Below are 20,120 nucleotides of genomic sequence, written 5' to 3' on the forward strand. Positions count from 1 at the left end.
CCTTGCAGCATGCCTAAGGCACGTTCACACAGATGAGCAGGGACCCTGGGCATCTTTCTTTTGGTGTTTTTCAGAGTCAGTAGAAAGGCCTCTTTAGTGTCCTAAGTTTTCATAACTTTGACTTTAATTGCCTATCGTTTGTAAGCTGTTAGTGTCTTAATGACCATTCCACAGGTGCATGTTCATTAATTGTTTATGGTTCATTGAACAAGCATGGAAAACAGTGTTAAAACCCTTTACAATGAAGATCTGTGAAGTTATTTGGATTTTTACTAATTATCTTTGAAAGACAGGGTCCTGAAAACGGGACGTTTCTTTTTTGCTGAGTTAAAATGGTGTGTCTCAGATTTCTGTACAGAATAATACAAAATGGTTTGAGACCAGGTTATTGGCTTAAATCGCCTTAAATTACCTCAGTATAAAACAATAACTATGTACACAGCGGGATTTCTTTGAACATCCATTATACCCTAAACAGCAAGTGAGCAGAGGGTGCAATTTGTCTGTTGTGCATCTCACTCACACAAAGTTCAGTGGGATCAATAACAGGGAACTTGTGGACATTTATAATGGACACCTGTCAGCTCTAGTCTGGTGAGGAGTAGTTGGGGGGAGACATAAGTCATGGAGGGTGTAATCTGTGACCAGGGACCTGAAATGTAAAGCTGTCAGCCACAAACAGATTGGCCCTCCTGATTTGTCGACCAATGCACCAGACACCAGGCCCCACAAATCAGGTCCAGGCACCCAGGGACAGGGGGACGAGGGGGCCGGGGTCACAGCCTGGTGTCACCTGAGTAGGCCTGGGCCTGGGGCTAAGGTAAGACGATGGAGATAGCGTGTCTGTCGGCTCCTGAAGAACTATGGGGAAGGTTGTGTACATGACTCTGTCTGACACTTTGAAATAAGTTATGTAACATTATAACATGACACATATGTTGTTTGTGTCTGTGTAGACTGGGTTTGTTTCGATGTGTATGTCTGGAGTGCCACCCAAAAAGACTGACTCGTTGCTGTACAGTTGTTTGCAGATGCTGACGAGGGCGAGGCTAATGTTTCTAATATTTGTCCCACTGGGGGCACACAGGTTGAATCAACGTTGTTTGCACATAATTTCAATTAAATTACATTGAACCAACGTGGTATAGACATTTAATTGATGTCTGTGCCCAGTGGGTTTGTATATCTCTTCTCCCTCGTGCCGATGCCTATAGCAGGTTGCTGTAAACCAGGGCTTCTGACCTTTCACATCAGCTTGCTAAGCATTGGGACTGCTGTGTCAGCCGACATCACACTCCTGTGTCACGAGCCCACATCATCACCCCACCCCCTATGTAAGGGCACAGCTCCTACTGTGGTGATTGGCAGAGCTGATAACCTGTCACAACCCCATTTGATTTACAGAGAAGGTGAGCACTCTCCTGCTTTTTTGGGGATAATATTGCATGCTCCTACTCTTGATACTAGGTCACTTGAAGTGACCCACTTGTGGGTGAGTGACTGTATCTTGTGCAAAAAGTTATAAATTAATGAGTGAATCCCAATGGGAACAAGAGAGAGCAGAAAATGATTTAGCTTTATTATAAATCAAACTTACGGCCCGCCGTTTCCCTTACCGTAACTAGGCCTGTAGGAGCTTACTCTCCTAACAACTTCCTGGGGACGTTGTTCTGACCTAATTAGCTGCTCAAACATGAAGTCACAGACCGGTTACACGAACGTCTATCCTTTTCCCACAGCTGTCTTGCCTTGACTTCACCATTGAGTTGACTAGAACCACATCTGACTGTAACAAGTGTTTGGGTTGATAAGGTTCACCTATTGTTTCATTTCTGCTTCCCTCAGCACGTTTCTGTGAGCAACACACCTGTTTTCAGTCTGAGGTCTCCTCTAGATTTTCACAAACATTTTTGTTGAATGAAGGAAGCTGGTTGAATCCTTCACCGTGCACTGCTACACACCACATTACAGACAGTCAAAAATGTTGACTTTATTTCTCAGATGGGGAAATGGTTCATTGAACAAGCATGGGAAACTGTGTTTAAACCCTTTACAATGAAGATCTGTGAAGATATTTGGATTTTTACAAATGATCTTTGAAAGACAGGGTCCAGAAAAGGGCTGTTTCTTTTTTTTGCTGAGATTAGATTATTTAGGCAAATTGTAGGGTTAGTAAAGTATGAGTCATACAAAAAAATGGTTTGGAGAGACTTTACGCATTAAATATATTGATGAATCAAAAATACAGTAGTTTGATGGATCCTGAAAGATGTCAATTTCAAGTTCAATTCATGAAATATTGGAAGGTGGGAAGAAAGTCCTATATATAAATCTACCCTAATTCTCACTAATCATGAAACTGTAAGACACCGTGAACCATGCACCAGTCTTCAGGTTTAACCTGCTAGGTGTGGTCTGAATTCCATAATGATTCAAATAGGCTACATGTCCCAAATCATTGCGCAACATCAGCTTAATATGATCCACTAATTCTAGCATGTATGTGACAAGAAAAAAAGGTAAACGGAATGGAATGATGCAAAATGTAAGCTACAAATTGAAAACTAAAGTTACAGTTATAAATGTATGTGTATTACTGAGGGTGACTCTCGATAGTGGCTAATATTTAACATTATACACCTTGTAAAATAAAACTGAGAAAAGCTGTGGCATAGGCCACAATTAAAACATTCTAAAGCGCATACATCAAGGTTTAGTCCTACAGAAGACTGTAGCTTGGGTGTCCAAATTTCATCCGTGCAAATTATGAGGGCACACAATAAAAGTTCTGAAGAAAGGTGCAGCCATTTATAGCCTACTTCACAGTGGAAAAGGGGCTGCAATGCATGTCATGTTGGTATGATTTTCAGTTAGCTTCCATATGGCTGTTTTCACATTCTTCCCCAGGGACCATAAGGAAAATTCATCTAAAACAAATGTTGTGTATTTACAATCCCCTTCTCCAAATGGATTACTCACTTACCTAGCTCTTATCAATAGCCCTTATCCATTTATACATTGCAGTGCATGGAGAATGCTGTTATTTCTATCAGAAAAATTAAAGTAGATGCTTTTTCCACTTGGAACCGGCAGGTTCGCTTGACCTTATTCATGGTTTCCTCGCTCATTTTTCGTGAATTAAGTCAAAGTCAGAATATGGTGTATCTGTAGACACCTCCAACCTGACCTTCATTTATTTGATTTCCACCTCAAATGAATAGTGGGTGAATAGCATGCTATTCTCATGCTTAAGTTCATGGTCAGAATAGCACAGAGAGAAAAGCGCATAAAAAGGGAATTGTGTAGAAAAAGGGAATTGAATTCCATTGACGCCCACATAACTTGGTCCGGAATCCGGGACCTAACGAATAGCAAGTGAATAGCACACAATTCTCATGCTTGAGTTCAAGGTCAGAATATGCATAGAGAGAAAAGTGCATAAAAGGGAATTATGTTCCAAATCGGGTTGGGATCGGGCCTCTGGGAATGACCATTTCTAGACAGGATTTATTCCTGAATAATTCTATTATTTTAAGCTTCACATTTTAGAGACAGTTTCACCCCATGCACCATGTCACAGTATGAATTAGGCTACTGTAAATGTTGATGCGTTTTTAAAAGTCAAATCTATAGGGAGTTTATATTCACTGCACAAAAATATAAACGTAACATGTAAAGTGTTGGTGCCATGTTTCATGAGCTGAAATTAAAGATTTTTTGCACTAATGTGTTTACATCCATGTTAGTGAGCGTTTATTTTTTGCCAAGATAATCCATTCACCTGATAGGTGTGGCATATCAAGAAGCTGATTGAACAGCATAATCATTACACAGGTGCACCTTGTGCCGGGACAATAAAAGGCCACTCTAAAATGTGTAGCTTTGTCACACAAAACAAATCCACAATGCCACAATGCCATTACGCCTACTCCCGCTCCCCCTCTCAAGCACTCAACGTTGCCGGTCTACTAACCACCAGTCCTGACAACCATCATTATGCACACCTGCTCCCCATCATTATGCACACCTGCTCCCCATCGTTATGCACACCTGCTCCCCATCATTATGCACACCTGCTCCCCATCATTACACCCACCTGCTCCCCATCATTACACCCACCTGCTCCCCATCATTATGCACACCTGCTCCCCATCATTACGCCCACCTGCTCCCCATCATTACACCCACCTGCTCCCCAGCATTACGCCCATCTGCTCCCCATCATTATGCACACCTGCTCCCCATCATTATGCCCACCTGCTCCCCATCATTACGCCCACCTGCTCCCCATCATTACGCCCACCTGCTCCCCATCATTACGCACACCTGCTCCCCATCATTAAGCACACCTGCTACCTGTCCACCTGAGAGTTTGCCAGAGAATTTAATGTTAATTTCTCGACCATAAGCTGCCGTCAACGTTGTTTTAGAGAATTTGGCAGTACGTCCAGCCGGCCTCACAACCACAGACCATGTGTATGGTGTTGTGTGAGTAAACGGTTTACTGATGTCAATGTTGTGAACCGAGTGCCCCATGGTGGCGGTGGGTTTATGGTATGGGCAGGCATAAGCTAAGGACAACAAACACAATTGCATTTTATCGATGGCAATTTGAATGCAGCGATACCGTGACGAGATCCTGAGGCCCATTGTGAGGCCCATTTTGTTTTTGTGTCTGTGACCAAAAGATGCATTTCTGTACTCCATGTCATGTGAAATCCAGAGATTAGAGATTAGGGCCAAATGAATTTATTTCAATTGACTGATTTCCTTATGAACTGTAACTCTATGTAAAATCTTTGAAATTGTTGCATGTTGATTTTTATGCTTTTGTTCAGTATAGTTGTTGAAATTGTTAGACTGAGACAGTCTACGGCAGGCCAAAGCCCTGTCTAAGATGTTCTGCAAAGGACATTTGATTGATCCTTTAAATGAACACAATACTTCCTCTGTATGCTCATTGTGGACACAAGCTTTTGAGTGAAGTAAAATGAATGTTGCCACCTCTGTGTTGTCCTCTATGAATGAATAAATTTGACAAACATAAGAATGAGAGAACTTTCCTTTCTCTGACTTGCAGGAAAGATAATAATTTCAGACCATAAATTAGATTGACCTTTAGTGCCCAGTTACCCTTTGGAACTAGATTGAGTATCCATAGTAGGAACTTTGAATGTGAGTCATCTGGCACGACACAAACCTCTGCACTTTGAAAAATGTATGCTACTGAAGGTGGACACTGAGGTACTGTAGTGTCGGAGTTATACATTGTAGGACCATTGGCAACCTAAATATGGAGGACTTTCATAGAGACGTTGACTGATTATGATTTCAATTTGTTCAATGATTAATTTTAAAGGATAGACACCTAACCAAAAGCAACGCATCATTTAACCATATTTTATTGAACATGATACATCAGTAAGAAGCAGAATATACATATTTTTCATAGATTTCATAGAACTTTCATTACATCCTGTCAATAAATAAGTAAAAAATGTTTTTCTGTAGGCTACTTGGAATATATCAAGCAAAGTAAGCATGATAGAGTAGCAGCACAGAACATATTTCTTTCAATGGACACCAATTCACCCAGTAATTCAAAAAGACTACTGTTGTGTTTTGAATAAAAGTTAACAGCCAACTTCAGTACCTAAAGTACATTTGGCTAATCAGGTTTGATTGTGCAGTGTAGATTTTTACAGATACCTGTAAAAAAGACAAGCGATGTGGACACCTGCTCGTCGAACATCTCATTCCAAAATCATGGGCATTAATATGGAGTTGGTCCCCTCTTCCTGCTATGATCTCATTGCTGCAGGGACTTGCTTCCATTCAGCCGCAAGAGCATTAGTGTAGGGAGATTAGGCTCGCACTCTGCGTTCCAATTCATCCCAAAGTTGTTCGATGGGGTTGAGGTCAGGGCTCTGTGCAGGCCAGTCAAGTTCTTCCACACCGATCTCGACAAACCATTTTTGTATGGACCTCGCTTTGTGCACGGAGGCATTGTCATGCTGAAAAAAGAAAGGGCCTTCCCCAAACTGTTACCACAAAGTTGGAAGCCCAGAATCGTCTAGTATAGTATAGTAGTGTTAAGATTTCTCTTCACTGGAACTAAGGGGCCTAGCCTGAACCACGGAAAACAGCCCTAGACCCTTATTCCTAATCAACCAAACTTTCTAGTTGGTACTATGCATTAGGGCAGGTCGCGTTCTCCTGGCATCCGCCAAACCCAGATTCATTTTTCGGACTGCCAGATGGTAGCCTAGTGGTTGGGGTGGCAGGGTAGCCTTATGTGTGGCTGTTCGGACATGGAAACCCACTTCATGAAACTCCCGACGAACAGTTCTTGTGCTGACATTGCTTCCAGAGACAGTTTGGAATTCAGTAGTGAGTGTTGCACTTGGCGGTCCCATTCTGTGAGCTTGAGTTGTTGTAGCTTCTAGACCTTTCAATTTAACAGCACTTACAGTTGACCAGGGCAGAAATTTGACGAACTGACTTGTTGGAAAGGTGGCATCCTATGAAAGTGCCACATTGAAAGTCACTGAGCTCTTCAGTACGGGCCATTTTACTGCCCATGTTTGTCTATGGAGATTCCATGGCTGTGTGCTCAATTGTATACACCTGTCAGCAGTGGGTGTGGCTGAATTAACCAAATGTACTAATTTGAAGGGGTGTCCTCTTACTTTTGGCCATGTTGTGTACCTGATCATTAAAGCAATGCCTCTCTTTTGGACTTTCTGATTTAAGTGTAACCCAGCTGTAACTCTGCGTAGTTAGGGAGCAGCAGAGTTCATATAAGAGCACGCGGCGATGTGTTAAGCCCCAGATGGAGAGAAGGTCTAGGTCAGCATTGGTGTTAATTCCTGAGAGACAGTAAGGCTGCCTCAGCCTCAGTGCAGTATGTCCACCAGCCGCTGGTAGGCCTCCCTCTCATGGTCCAGGCAGTGGTGCTCCTCAACATAGTGCTTCCCATTCCTCACCAAAAGCTCCCTCAGCTCCCCATCTACCAGCACCCTCTGGGACACATGCACAAATTCCTGGAGGAGGAGGGACAAGTACAATCGATGCTTCAGTATAAATATTTACTCATATTTTACCCAAAAGTAAACTACTTGCTAAAAGAATTGTTATGAAACAAGCCTCTAAGAGCCCATGAAAGCAGTGAGTTTATGAGGTGTAACCAACCACAGCAGTGAATAACATGACTGAGTGTTGCTATTCTGAAAGGTAAACTCATATTGAATATGCTTTGCCTTGCTAATTGATGGAGATATCTGTGACCAGTTCCAAATAGGCCTGTGCAATGGCCCTTTGCAAACCTATTCTGCTGCTTCCTATTTGCTTATGAAGGGAGCAGAACACAAACCGTGTCTGTCTGATGCTATTTAATGGCCCTGCCACACCAGCTGTCAGGAGGAGATGGAGGAGATGGGGAGAAATATCAAGCAATTATGAAATGAGTAATGACATTATCCCTGAGCGCCGGTGGAAATGTTTGGAGCCCATAAGGTCCTTTTTGGATTCTGGCAGCTCATTTAGTGGCCTGGGAGGCTGGGACCAGACCCGTAACATAATACAGACTCACACAGCCGTTCAGTGAGGACTCCTGCTCCGGCACTGCAGCCAAGATCTCCTGGAGCAAAGAGCCTTGTGGGTAAACAGAGCTGCAGCCAACGCCAGAACAGCAGGCTGTTTCACTTCACTCAAGTGATGTGATCATGTTTGGAGGGCATCTTCATTTGAAATGGAGCCATACGAGGAAGCCATTAATTCCCAGCAATAAATACAATAAAACTGTATTAGTCACATGCACAATTCACAGCAGGTATAGAAGGTGCAGTGAAATGCTTTTGTGCTAGCTCCTTCAACCATGCAGTAAATTGAACAATATAAATAACAATAAAAGAGTCAAATCAAAAATAAGAAGTGTTAGAAGTAATGGAAGAGGTAGTATGCATAGTAATAATGCACTGTATTTAAAAATATGAAGTGGGTAATGACAAATTGTATATAGTGCATTCGGAAAGTATTCAGACCCCTTGACTTATAGCCTTACTCTAAAATGGATTTAAATATTTTTTTCCCCTCATCATTCTACACACAATACCCCATAATGACAAAGCAAAAACAGAGGTTTAGAAATGTTTGTAAAGAAATGTTTTTTGAATTTTTTTAAAATATCACATTTACATAAGTATTCAGACCCTTTAATCAGTACTTTGTTGAAGGACCTTTGGTAGAGATTACAGCCTCAAATATTTTTGGTATGATGCTACAAGCTTGGCACACCTGTATTTGGAGAGTTTCTCCCATTCTTCTATTACAGATCCTCTCAAGCTTTGTCAGGTTGGATGGGGAGCGTCGCTGCACATGCTTCTATTTTCAGGTCTCTCCAGATATTTTCAAGGACATTCAAAGACTTGTCCCGAAGCCACTCCTGTGTTGTCCTGGCTGTGTGCTTCGGGTCATTGTCCTGTTGGAAGGTGAACCTTCACCCCAGTCTGAGGTCCTGAGCCCTCTGGAGCAGGTTTTCATCAAGGCTCTCAGTACTTTCCTACGTTCATCTTTGCCTCAATCCTGACTAGTCTCCCAGTCCCTGCCACTGAAAAACATCCCCACAGCATGATGCTGCCACCACCATGCTTCACCGTAGGGATGGTGCCAGGTTTCCTCCAGACGTGACACTTGGTATTTAAGCCAAAGAGTTCAATCTTGATTTCATCAGACCAGAGAATCTTGTTTCTCATGCTCTGAGAGTCGGGCTGTCATGTGCCTTTTACTGATGAGTGGCTACCTTCTGGCCACTCTACCACAAAGGCCTAATTGGTGGAGTGCTGCAGAGATGACTGTCCTTCTTGAAGGTTCTCCCATCTCCACAGAGGAACTCTGGAGCTCTGTCAGAGTGACAATCGGGTTCTTGGTCACCTCCCTGACCAAGACCCTTCTCCCCCAATTTCTCAGTTTGGCTCTGCGGTCAGCTCTAGGAAGAGTCTTGGTGGTTTCAAATTTCTTCCATTTAAGAATGATGTAGGCAACTGTGTTCTTGGGGACCTTCAGTGCTGCAGAAATGTTTTGGTACTCATCCCCAGATCTGTGCCTGGACACAATACTGTCTCGGATCTCTACCTCAGTTCCTTCGAACTCATGGCTTGGTTTTTGCTCTGACTGCACTATCAACTGCGGGACCTTATATAGACAGGTGTGTGCCTTTCCAAATAATTTCCAATCAATTTAATTTACAACAGGTGGATTCCAATCAAGTTGTGGAAACATCTCAAGGATGATCTATGGAAACAGGATGCACCTGAGCTCAATTTCGAGTCTCATAGTAAAGGGTCTGAATAATTCTGTAATTAAGTTTCAAAACATTTTTTTAACCTGTTTTCATCATTATATCATTATATCAGATTGAAGAAGAACATTTTTTATGTAATCCATTTTAGAATAAGGCTGTAACGTAACAAAATGTGGATAAAGTCAAGGGGTCTGAATACTTTCCAAATGCACTGTGTAACTGAATACCAGCGTTGTGGTGTGTGAGAAAGATTTCTGAGTGCATGTATATTTTTATTTAACTAGGCAAGTCAGTTAAGAGCAATTTCTTATTTTCAATGACGGCCTAGGAATAGTGGGTTAACTGCCTGTTCAGGGGCAGAACGACAGATTTGTACCTTGTCAGCTCAAGGATTTGAACTTGCAACCTTCCGGTTACTAGTCCAACGCTCTAACCACTAGGCTACCCTGCCACCCCAAATATTCTTGTGTGTGTGTTTATGGGTGTTTATGTGTGCGAGTGTGTGTTTGTGTGTACGTTTAGGTGTAATGGTTGGGTGTGTTGGTCAGCGAAAATCATCTCTAAGGTGCAGATAGTCCTTAAGGTTCAAATATTCTCTAAGGTGCAGGTCTGTGCAAGGTGACAGCTAGGGTTATAGCTGTTCAGCAGCCTGATGGCCTGGTGGTAGAAGCTGTCACGGAGCCTGTTGGACCACGGCCTGATGCTCTGATACCTCTTGCCAGATGGTAACAGAGTGAACAATCTGTGGCTCGGTTGACTGGAATCCTTGACGATATTTCAGGCCTTCCTCAGACCGCCTGGTGTAGATGTCCTGGAGGGCAGGGAGCTCGCCCCCAGTGATGTATTTGGCCGTCTGTTACACCCTCTGTAGAGCCTTCCGGCTGAGGGTGGTGCAGTTGCTGTACAAGGCAGTGATGGAGCCGGCCAAGACCCTCTAGATTGTGCAGCTGTAGAACTTCTTGAGGATCTGAGGGCACATGCTGAGCTTGGAGCTTGGAGGGGACTATGGTGTTGAAAGCTGAGCTGTAGTTGAGGAGCAGTATTCCACATAGGTGTCTGTATGTCCAAGTGGGATAGAGCATTGTGCAGAGCAATGGCGATTGCATCATCTGTGGATCTTTTTGGGCGGTATGCAAATTGGACGTGGCCCAGGGTGTCAGGTAAGGTGGAGCTGATATGGTCCTTGACCAGTTTCTTAGTTTGCTTGGGTATAGACAAAATGGTGGACATCTTGAAGCATGTGGTGATCACAGACTGTTACAGGGAGAGATTGAATATGTCCGTAAACACTCCCGCCCGCTTGTCTTTGCATGCTCTGACGACGCGCCCGGGGATACCGTCTGGGCCGGCTGATTTGCGAGTATGCACACGCTTGAAGGCCTTAGGTCGGCCACAGATATCGAGAGCTCACTGTCCTCTTCAGCAGTGGGGGCTCTCGTAGGAGGATCAGTGTGGATTACCTGTAAGCGAGCATAGAAAGTGTTTTTGCTCGTCTTGGAGAGAGGCATCGGTGTTTGCCGAGCAGCTGGTTTTCCCTTTGAAATCCGTAATGGTTTCTAGTCCTTGCCACATGCATCTCGCGTCAGAGCTGTTGAAAAGCGATTCCATGTCCCTGTACTGAAACAAAAGACTGCAACATCGGCTAGGCGCTAGCAAGAGGGCAACCATCGTTGGCACCATCTTGCTGGTCAATACAATTAAACGACAAGTTATGAGCAGTATGCTATAATCAATGGACTCTATACTAAATATACTACAGTTGTTCTGGCTCCAGGCATTCAAGTGCTTGATCTATAGTGCCTTTCCAACACTCTTGAGGAGTGTTTGTTGTGTATCAAATGAACAAGTCAACACCACAAATGAATGAATGGCTGATAACACATTGCCAGTGCTGGGAAAGGCTTGTGCAACATGCAACTGATCCTGTGTGAGAAAGTTGTGTCAGCCAGAGAGAGTTCCAATTGAAACTAGGTAGAGGTCTTGGTTTAGCTTACCCTCGTCTCTGCAGCCATCTGTGTGTGAGGTTCACCGTTAGAGTGATTTCTCCATTGCTCAGCTGAGCACTTGCGTCGTGACCTTCCCCGGAGAGGTGAGCTATGCATTCCTAGTTTGTTAATTTAGCCTAGCAGATGCTCTTATATTCCCTTGCCCTAATCACAGTCAACACAAATCTGTTGTAACAACAATATCATTGAGTTAAATAGAATAAATTAGAAAATGATAGTTTCCCAAATTAAAAAAGTTACAAGTGCATTACCTGATAATATGTGGTTGCTGTGTTGAATGGCTTTTTCTCAAAATCATTGATGATCAGATACTTCAGTTGTAGCTGGTTCTGTTGTTCTACATTTTTGAAGTTGACAGACAACTTTAGCACTGTTCCAAACTTAGACTGTCCTCTTTTTAAACAACAGCCCGTATAGATATCAAAACGTCTCCGGTGCTGCAGCATAAGCTCATTTGTTGTCATGCTCTGTTGTGGTATTAAAAAAAATATTCTGCTTGTCTCCAGTCATGTGAAATGAGGTATAATAATGTACTAGGAGTGAGGTTAAATGGTTGGCATGTTCTCTGCTTTCCACTTTATGTTTTCATTCATATTTTGGGTATAGGATAGGGTCACTTTTTGTTTTCAAGCGTTCAGGTAGGGTCGGGTAAAAATGTATTTCACTGAAGAGAGGGCCATCCATTTTCATTTCAGAGAGATCCGATTTTCTCCAGGTATCCCTCATTATAAATGATGTACAGTCCCTTATCTCATGGCATCATAGTAGCATCACGCTAATGTTGCCTTCCTGCCTGCCACCACGCCAGGCTGAGAACGTACCCCCTGCCAGCTGACACCTACCTTTACTCTTTTCACATCAAACCTCTCTTTGAGCAGTTAAAGAGACCCTTCAAGGAACTCTCTTTTTCTCCACATGCTTGGTTGCTAATGTGCACCATTATACTGTATAGTTCAGTGGATACTATTGTATCTTGACTCTTTCACCTGAATGTACATTCTCACGAAAGTCTAAGCCTCTGAGACATGTCAAATTATGGTTGTAATTTTAAGCCTTACAAAAAACAATAGCATGAGGAGAGTGTGTCTAGTTCAGTAGGTTAATCCTCAGAAACAGCAGACTGTGTCAGGGGAAAGACCGCCCCATTCTAAGTGGGTCTGATACACCTCAGTGGTCGTAAGCCTCTCTCCTCATACCTAAGTAGCCAAGTAGCCAAAAGTACTGCTATGCTCAGTTATGTTGCTACAGCTGGTGGCTATGTCTTTCTTCTGCATTTCCACTGGTACCTCCAGATCCATTGCCTGAACAACACAGAACATGATACAGACACAGCTACATCAAACCCCACACTCCTGACAACTGCTATTGTTAGCTAGCTAGATACCTACCTGCCTTTATTGACTTTACTTGTAGGTATCCCCTTGGGACTTCATTGTAATTAATTCAGGTAATACCCCCTCAGCAAGTTGTTGAAGTGAAACATGCTAATCAGGGTTTAAGCCTTCTGTGGATCGTTTTAATCTACAGTAATTAAAACAGATTAACAGGATTACACCCCATTCTCTATGAGAAGAATAAAAAGATAGTATGACAAGCTATTCATTATTATAATTGTTCTGGCATGGGTCAGATAACACTAAGCAAATAATGAGGTCCCCAAGTTGGAGTAGTAATGAATATTGGTGCCTTGAAAGAACTACACGTTACACCAACTGAGCTGGATACAAAATATACATTGTGATATATTTTTGGGGCGGAGCATGCCACTGAAAATGATGACAATGATGACTATGATGACTATGATGATAAAAAGATGTTTCCTGACTATGCCCTATATAGTGATCCCTCACTCTCAGAGGACATCCCCTCTGAGACTGAACTGTTAACCAGGGCTTCTGTCCTGGGACAGGTAGACCCCTGTTGACCTGGAGAAACACAGCAGTAGCAGCGCACTGTGTGACACAGGGCTCACCACAGGGCTAACCACGGGACTTTCACTGCTATGCGGATGACACACAGCTGTACATTTCAATGAAACATGGTGAAGCCCCAAAATTGCCCTCGCTAGAAGCATGGGGCTCACCACAGGAATCACCTCGGGGCTCACCACAGGAATCACCTCGGGGCTCACCACAGGACTCACCACAGGAATCACCTCGGGGCTCACACAGCAGTGAATAATGGGCAGGAGGAGTGGCAGGGTGTGATGCACGGCATGATGCATGATAACAAGTTAGATTACCTCTTTTTAATTTGCATTCTGCTAACACTACAGCAGACATAAGCAACGTTTGTTTACATGCTCTCTTGGGTCACACGAGATAAAGCGTAAGATAAGCCGGGCGGGGTGTCTTTGAATTTCCTTCAGAAATGGCAGGCTCTAGATCAGTTTGGCATATCTTTAGTCAGCCCCTAAAGTTCTACTTAACTGATAACCATGAAAGAAAAGTTTTAAAGGCTTTAACTTTTACTGATTGCTTTTACTTCTTCAATAAAAAAAAAGAATCAATCTAAGACAAAAATCTGAGAAAATAACCATTTTAAAATATACCTTTTGACATGATTAATCTGTTGGTAAATAGTTTCTACATTCCAGTCAAAGCAGGTTAGACTTTATGCTGTTTAACTATGTATTAATCTTGAGCATTTGTTGATTTTTCAAGAATGTATTGAAATACATGCAGGGCACTCTACAAAAGGAATATGTGACTTCCTTGGGAAGAGGACTGTTCTGATCTGTACTGAATACTGTAGGCTACAGAGATCTAGAATTGAGTAGTAGCCTAGGTACTGCATAGTGCATACTTCTACCTTTTTACAGTTCTGGGTCCATACCTCTACCCTCCATGAGATAATGACAGCCATGCCTTAATCATGACCATAAGATACACAACAATGGCACAGCTTATCATTTCTAACATAGCCAAATCATTCTCTGAAAATCCTGTATTTTCAGAGATTAATCCTGTATTTTCAGAGATTGGGGTCAGGGTGGGGTGCCCAATCTGATTAATTGTGCTGTGGGATCTGCGTGCATTAGCTGGCCCACTGCAAAGTCCTAGCAACATAGCAATTTAGGTCAAAGACGCTGCAAGCAAGCTGCTGTTTTCTTTTCTTTGTTTTATTGTCAAGCTTATTGCTTTCAGAATTTAAATGTGATATTTGAGGCGCATGTGTATCACATGCAAATGATCTTACTTGAAAATACTCATCGTCCAGAAGCAACGCTGGGATTTACAAAGATAGAAGGGTCAGGGAGACAATATAAAGTATGACATCAGTGATTACTAGTCAATGATAGTCATGATACAGATATCAATATAGTAACTTTAGTGGACAGAATAACAGAACCTGTGTGAAATTGTTTGCAGAAAGACATCATCATACGCATATATACCCTCCCTTCCCTTCCCTGATCAACCTTAAACAACTCCATTATCTTGCATTAAATAATTAGCAATACATCGCCAGCATACTGTTATGTTTAAAACAGATGGATATGTTGTAGCTTTCATATCTAAGTGTGAGCACAGACACCACTGTGGTTCATTTGATGTCATCTACATGAATCACGAAAGGCTCTGCTTTCACTGAATATTTTTTATCAAACAACAACACAAACTACAACAGAGCAGGAAGTACCAGTAAAACATCAGTTTAGACAGTGGTGTAACCCTGGCCAATTCTACTCAAAGGCGCCTTCGAACACAAAACACAATATACAGTGCATTCGGAAAGTGTTCATACCCTTTCGCTTTTTTCACGTTTTGTTAAGTTACAGCCTTATTCTACACTCAGCAAAAAAAAGAAACGTCCCTTTTTCAGGACCCTGTCCTTCAAAAATAATTTGTAATAATCCAAATAACTTCACAGATCTTCATTGTAAAGGGTTTAAACACTGTTTCCCATGCTTGCTCAATGAACCATAAACAATTAACGAACATGCACCTGTGGAACGGTCGTTAAGACACTAACAGCTTACAGGCGGTAGGCAATTAAGGTCACAGTTATGAAAACTTAGGACACTAAAGAGGCCTTTCTACTGACTCTGAAAAACACCAAAAGAAAGATGCCCAGGGTCCCTGCTCATCTGTTGGAACATGCCTTAGGCATGCTGCAAGGAGGCATGAGGACTAAAGATCTGGATAAATTGCAATGTCCGTACTGCGAGACACCAAATACAGCGCTACAGGGAGACAGAACGGACAGCTGATCGTCTTCGCAGTGGCAGACCACGTGTAACAACACCTGCACAGGATCGGTATATCCAAACATCACACCAGCGGGACAGCTACAGGATGGCAACAAACTGCCCGAGTTACACCAGGAATGCACAATCCCTCCTTCAGTGCTCAAACTGTCCGCAATAGGCTGAGAGAGGCTGGACTGAGGGCGGATTTGTGTTTATTGTCGAAGGATTGAGCGTTACACAGAGGCCTGTACTCTGGAGCGGGATCAATTTAGAGGTGGAGGGTCCGTCGTGGTCTGGGGCGGTGTGTAACACATCATCGGATTGAGCTTGTTGTCATTGCAGGCAATCTCAATGCTGTGCGTTGCAGGGAAGACATCATCCGCATCCCTCATGTGGTACCCTTCCTGCAGACTCATCGTGACATGACCCTCCAGCATGACAATGCCACCAGCCATACTGCTCGTTCTGTGCGTGAATTCCTGCAAGACAGGAATGTCAGTGTTCTGCCATGGCCAGCGAAGAGCCCAGATCTCAATACAAATTGAGCACGTCTGGGTCCTGTTGGATCAGAGGGTGAGGGCTAGGGCCATTCCCCCCAGAAATGTCTGGGGGTGAATGGTGCCTTGGTGGAAGAGTGGGGTAACATCTCTCAGTAAGAACTGTCAAATCTGGTGCAGTCCATGAGGAGGAGATGCACTGCAGTACTTAATGCAGCTGGTGGCCACACCAGATATTGACTGTTACTTTTGATTTTGACCCCCCCCCCCTTTTTTCAGGGACAGATTATTCCATTTCTGTTAGTCACATGTCTGTGGAGCTTGTTATGTTCATACAAATATGTTACGTTTGCTGAAAATAACCACAGTTGACAGTGAGAAGACGTTTCGAGTTTATAATGGTTTAAATCAATAAAAAATTCTCATAAATCTACACACAATACCTCATAATAAGAAAGCAAAAACAGGTTTTTAGAAATGTTTTCATATTTATTTAAAATAAAAAACAGTTTGCCTTATTTACGCAAGTATTCAGACCCTTTTCCATGAGACTCGAAATTGAGGTCAGGTACATCCTGTTTCCATTGATCATCCTTGAAATGTTTCTACAACTTGATTGGAGTCCACCTGTGGTAAATTCAATTGATTGGACATGATTTGGAAAGGCACACCTGTCCGGGACAGGATTATGTCAGGGCACAGATCTGGGGAATGGTACTAAAACATTTCTCCAGCATTGAAGGTCCCCAAGACTCTTCCTAGAGCTGGCCGCCCGGCCAAACTGAGCAATCGGGGGAGAAGGGCCTAAGTCAGGGAGGTGACCAAGAACCATATAGTCACTCTGACAGAGCTCCAGAGTTCCTCTGGAGATGGGAGAACCTTTCAGAAGGACAAACATCTCTGCAGCACTCCACCAATCAGGCCTTTACAGTAGAGTGGCCTGACGGAAGCCACTCCTCAGTAAAAGGCACATGACAGCCTACATGGAGTTTGCCGAAGCCACCAAAAGGAATCTCAGAACATGTTTTATTTAATTTTTTATTTCACCTTTATTTAACCAGGTAGGCTAGTTGAGAAAAAGTTCTCATTTGCAACTGGCCAAGATAAAGCATAGCAATTCAACACATACAACAATACAACAATATACATACAACACATACAACAATACAACATCACAGAGTTACACATGGAATAAACAAAACATAGTCAATAAACAAAAAGTCTATATACAGTGAGTGCAAATGAGGTAAGATAAGGGAGTTAAGGCAATAAATAGGCCATGGTTGCGAAGTAATTACAATATAGCAATTAAACACTGGAATGGTAGATGTGCCCAAGATTAATGTGCAAGTGGAGATACTGGGGTGCAAAGGAGAAAGATAAATAAATAAATACAGTATGGGGATGAGGTAGGTAGATAGATGGGCTGTTTACAGATGGGTTATGTACAGGTGCAGTGATCTGTGAGCTGCTCTGACAGCTGGTGCTTAAAGCTAGTGAGGGAGATATTAGTCTCCAGCTTCAGAGATTTTTGCAGTTCATTCCAGTCATTGGCAGCAGAGAACTGGAAGGAAAGACGACCAAAGGAGGAATTGGCTTTGGGGGTGACCAATGAGATATACCTGCTGGAGCGCGTGCTACGAGTGGGTGCTGCTATGGTGACCAGTGAGCTGAGATAAGGCGGGGCTTTACCTAGCAGAGACTTGTAGATAACCTGTAGCCAGTGGATTTGGCGATGACTATGAAGCGAGGGCCAACCAACGACAGCGTACAGGTCACAATGGTGGGTAGTGTATGGGGCTTTGGTGACAAAGCGGATGGCACTGTGATAGGCTGCATCCAGTTTGTTGAGTAGAGTGTTGGAGGCTATTTTATAGATGACATCACTGAAGTCGAGGATCGGTAGGATGGTCAGTTTTACGAGGGTATGTTTGGCAGCATGAGGGAAGGATGCTTTGTTGCGATATAGGAAGCCAATTCTAGATTGAATTATGGATTGGAGATGCTTAATGTGAGTCTGGAAGGAGAGTTTACAGTCTAACCAGACACCTAGGTATTTGTAGTTGTCCACGTATTCTAAGTCAGAGCCGTCCAGAGTAGTGATGCTGGATGGGCGAGCAGGTGCGGGCAGTGATCGTTTGAATAGCATGCATTTAGATTTACTTGCATTTAAGAGCAGTTGAAGGCCACGGAAGGAGAGTTGTATGGCATTGAAGCTCGTCTGAGAAACAATATTCTCACAGAGAGATCCTTGATGAAAACCTGCTCCAGAGCTCTCAGGACCTCAGACTGGGGCGAAGGTTCACCTTCCAACAAGACAAGGACCCTAAGCACACATTCAAGACAACGGAGGAGTGGCTTCAGAACAAGACTCTGAATGTCCTTGAGTGGCCCAGCCAGAGCCTGGACTTGAACCCGATCGAACATCTCTGGAGAGACCTAAAAATAGCTTTGCAGCGACGCTCCCCATCCAACCTGTTGGAGCTTGAGAGGATCTGCAGAGAAGAATGGGAGAAACTCCTCAAATCAGGGGTGCCAAACTTGTAGCGTCATACCCAAGAAGAACCGTGGCTGTAATCACTGCCAAAGGTGCTTCAACAAAGTACTGAGTAAAGGGTCTGAATACTTATGTACATGTGATATTTTTATACATTTGCAAACATTCCCAAAAAACGTTTTTTGCTTTGTCATTATGAGGTATTGTGTGTTGATTGACGAGGGAAAGAAACCATTTTATCAATTTTAGAATAAGGCTGTAACGTAGCAAAATATGGAAAAAGTAAACTGGTCTAAGTACATTACGAATGCACTGGAGCCTAGCTTTTTATGGTACTGTTGTATTAGAGAGAGTTACAAAAAAATTGAGTAGGGGGAAAAACAGGCTAAATGATTTGATGGTTTATTTAAAGCAGTATGTGGGAGGATGCCCACACATAATCAATAGGAAATGGCCAATGGTGAAGATCACACAGGGAAACAGCAGGAGTAAAAGTACCAAGGTGCCCACTGATACAGCCACTCTTTGGCAGCACTTCTCAGAAGATCAATAATCAAGCACGGAAAGTAGACTGCTATCAAATCAGTGGACAACTTTCTGGTTTTAGTGCTGGGGGTGAGAACTAACTCTTACTATTGATAAGAGTGAACCCGACCTGAGGACTATTTTGCAGTGGCTCTCTACTTATCCTCCTTCCCAGACATCCTGTGTGGCCTTCGGCATGACTGTGCCAGGACCTCTCATTAAAAGTGGTGGAAAAAGTACCTAATTGTCATACTTGAGTAAAAGATACCTTAATAGAAAATGACTCAAGTTAAAGTCACCCAGTAAAATTCTTCTTGAGTAAAAAGTCTAAAAGTATTTGGTTTAAAATATACTTAAGTATCAAAAGAAAAGTATATATAATTTAAAATTCTTTATATTAAGCAAACCAGATGGCACCATTTTCTTGTTTTTAAATTTGTGAACAGCCAGGGGCACACTCCAACCTTCAGACATAATTTACAAATGAAGCATGTGTGTTTAGTGAGTCTGCCAGATTAGAGGCAGTAGGGATGACCAGGGATGTTCTGTTGATAAGTGTGTGTATTGGACCATTTCCGTGTCCTGCTAAGCATTCAAAATGTAAGAAGTTGTTTTGGGTGTCAAGGAAAATGTATGGAGTACAAAGTACAATATTTTCAAAAGGAATGTAGTGAAGTAAAATTAAAAGTTGTAAAAAATATAAATAGTAGAGTACAGATACCCCCCAAAAAACTACTTAAGTAGTACTTAAAAGTATTTTTACTTAAGTACTTTACAGCACTGCTCATTAATACCATTGCCCTCAGTTAACACACAATACTGTATAAATCAAATCAAATTTTATTTGTCACATGCACATGGTTAGCAGATGTTAGTGCGAGTGTAGCGAAATGCTTGTGCTTCTAGTTCCGACAATGCAGTAATAACCAACAAGTAATCTAGCTAACAAGTCCAAAACTACTACCTTATAGACACAAGTGTAAGGGGGTAAAGAATATGTACATAAAGATATATGAATGAGTGATGGTACAGAGCGGCATAGGCAAGATACAGTAGATGGTATTGAGTGCAGTATATACATATGAGATGAGTATGTAAACAA

This window comes from Oncorhynchus tshawytscha, linkage group LG04 (genome assembly GCF_018296145.1).
Source record: "Oncorhynchus tshawytscha isolate Ot180627B linkage group LG04, Otsh_v2.0, whole genome shotgun sequence".
In the NCBI taxonomy this organism is placed as follows: Eukaryota; Metazoa; Chordata; class Actinopteri; order Salmoniformes; family Salmonidae; genus Oncorhynchus; species Oncorhynchus tshawytscha.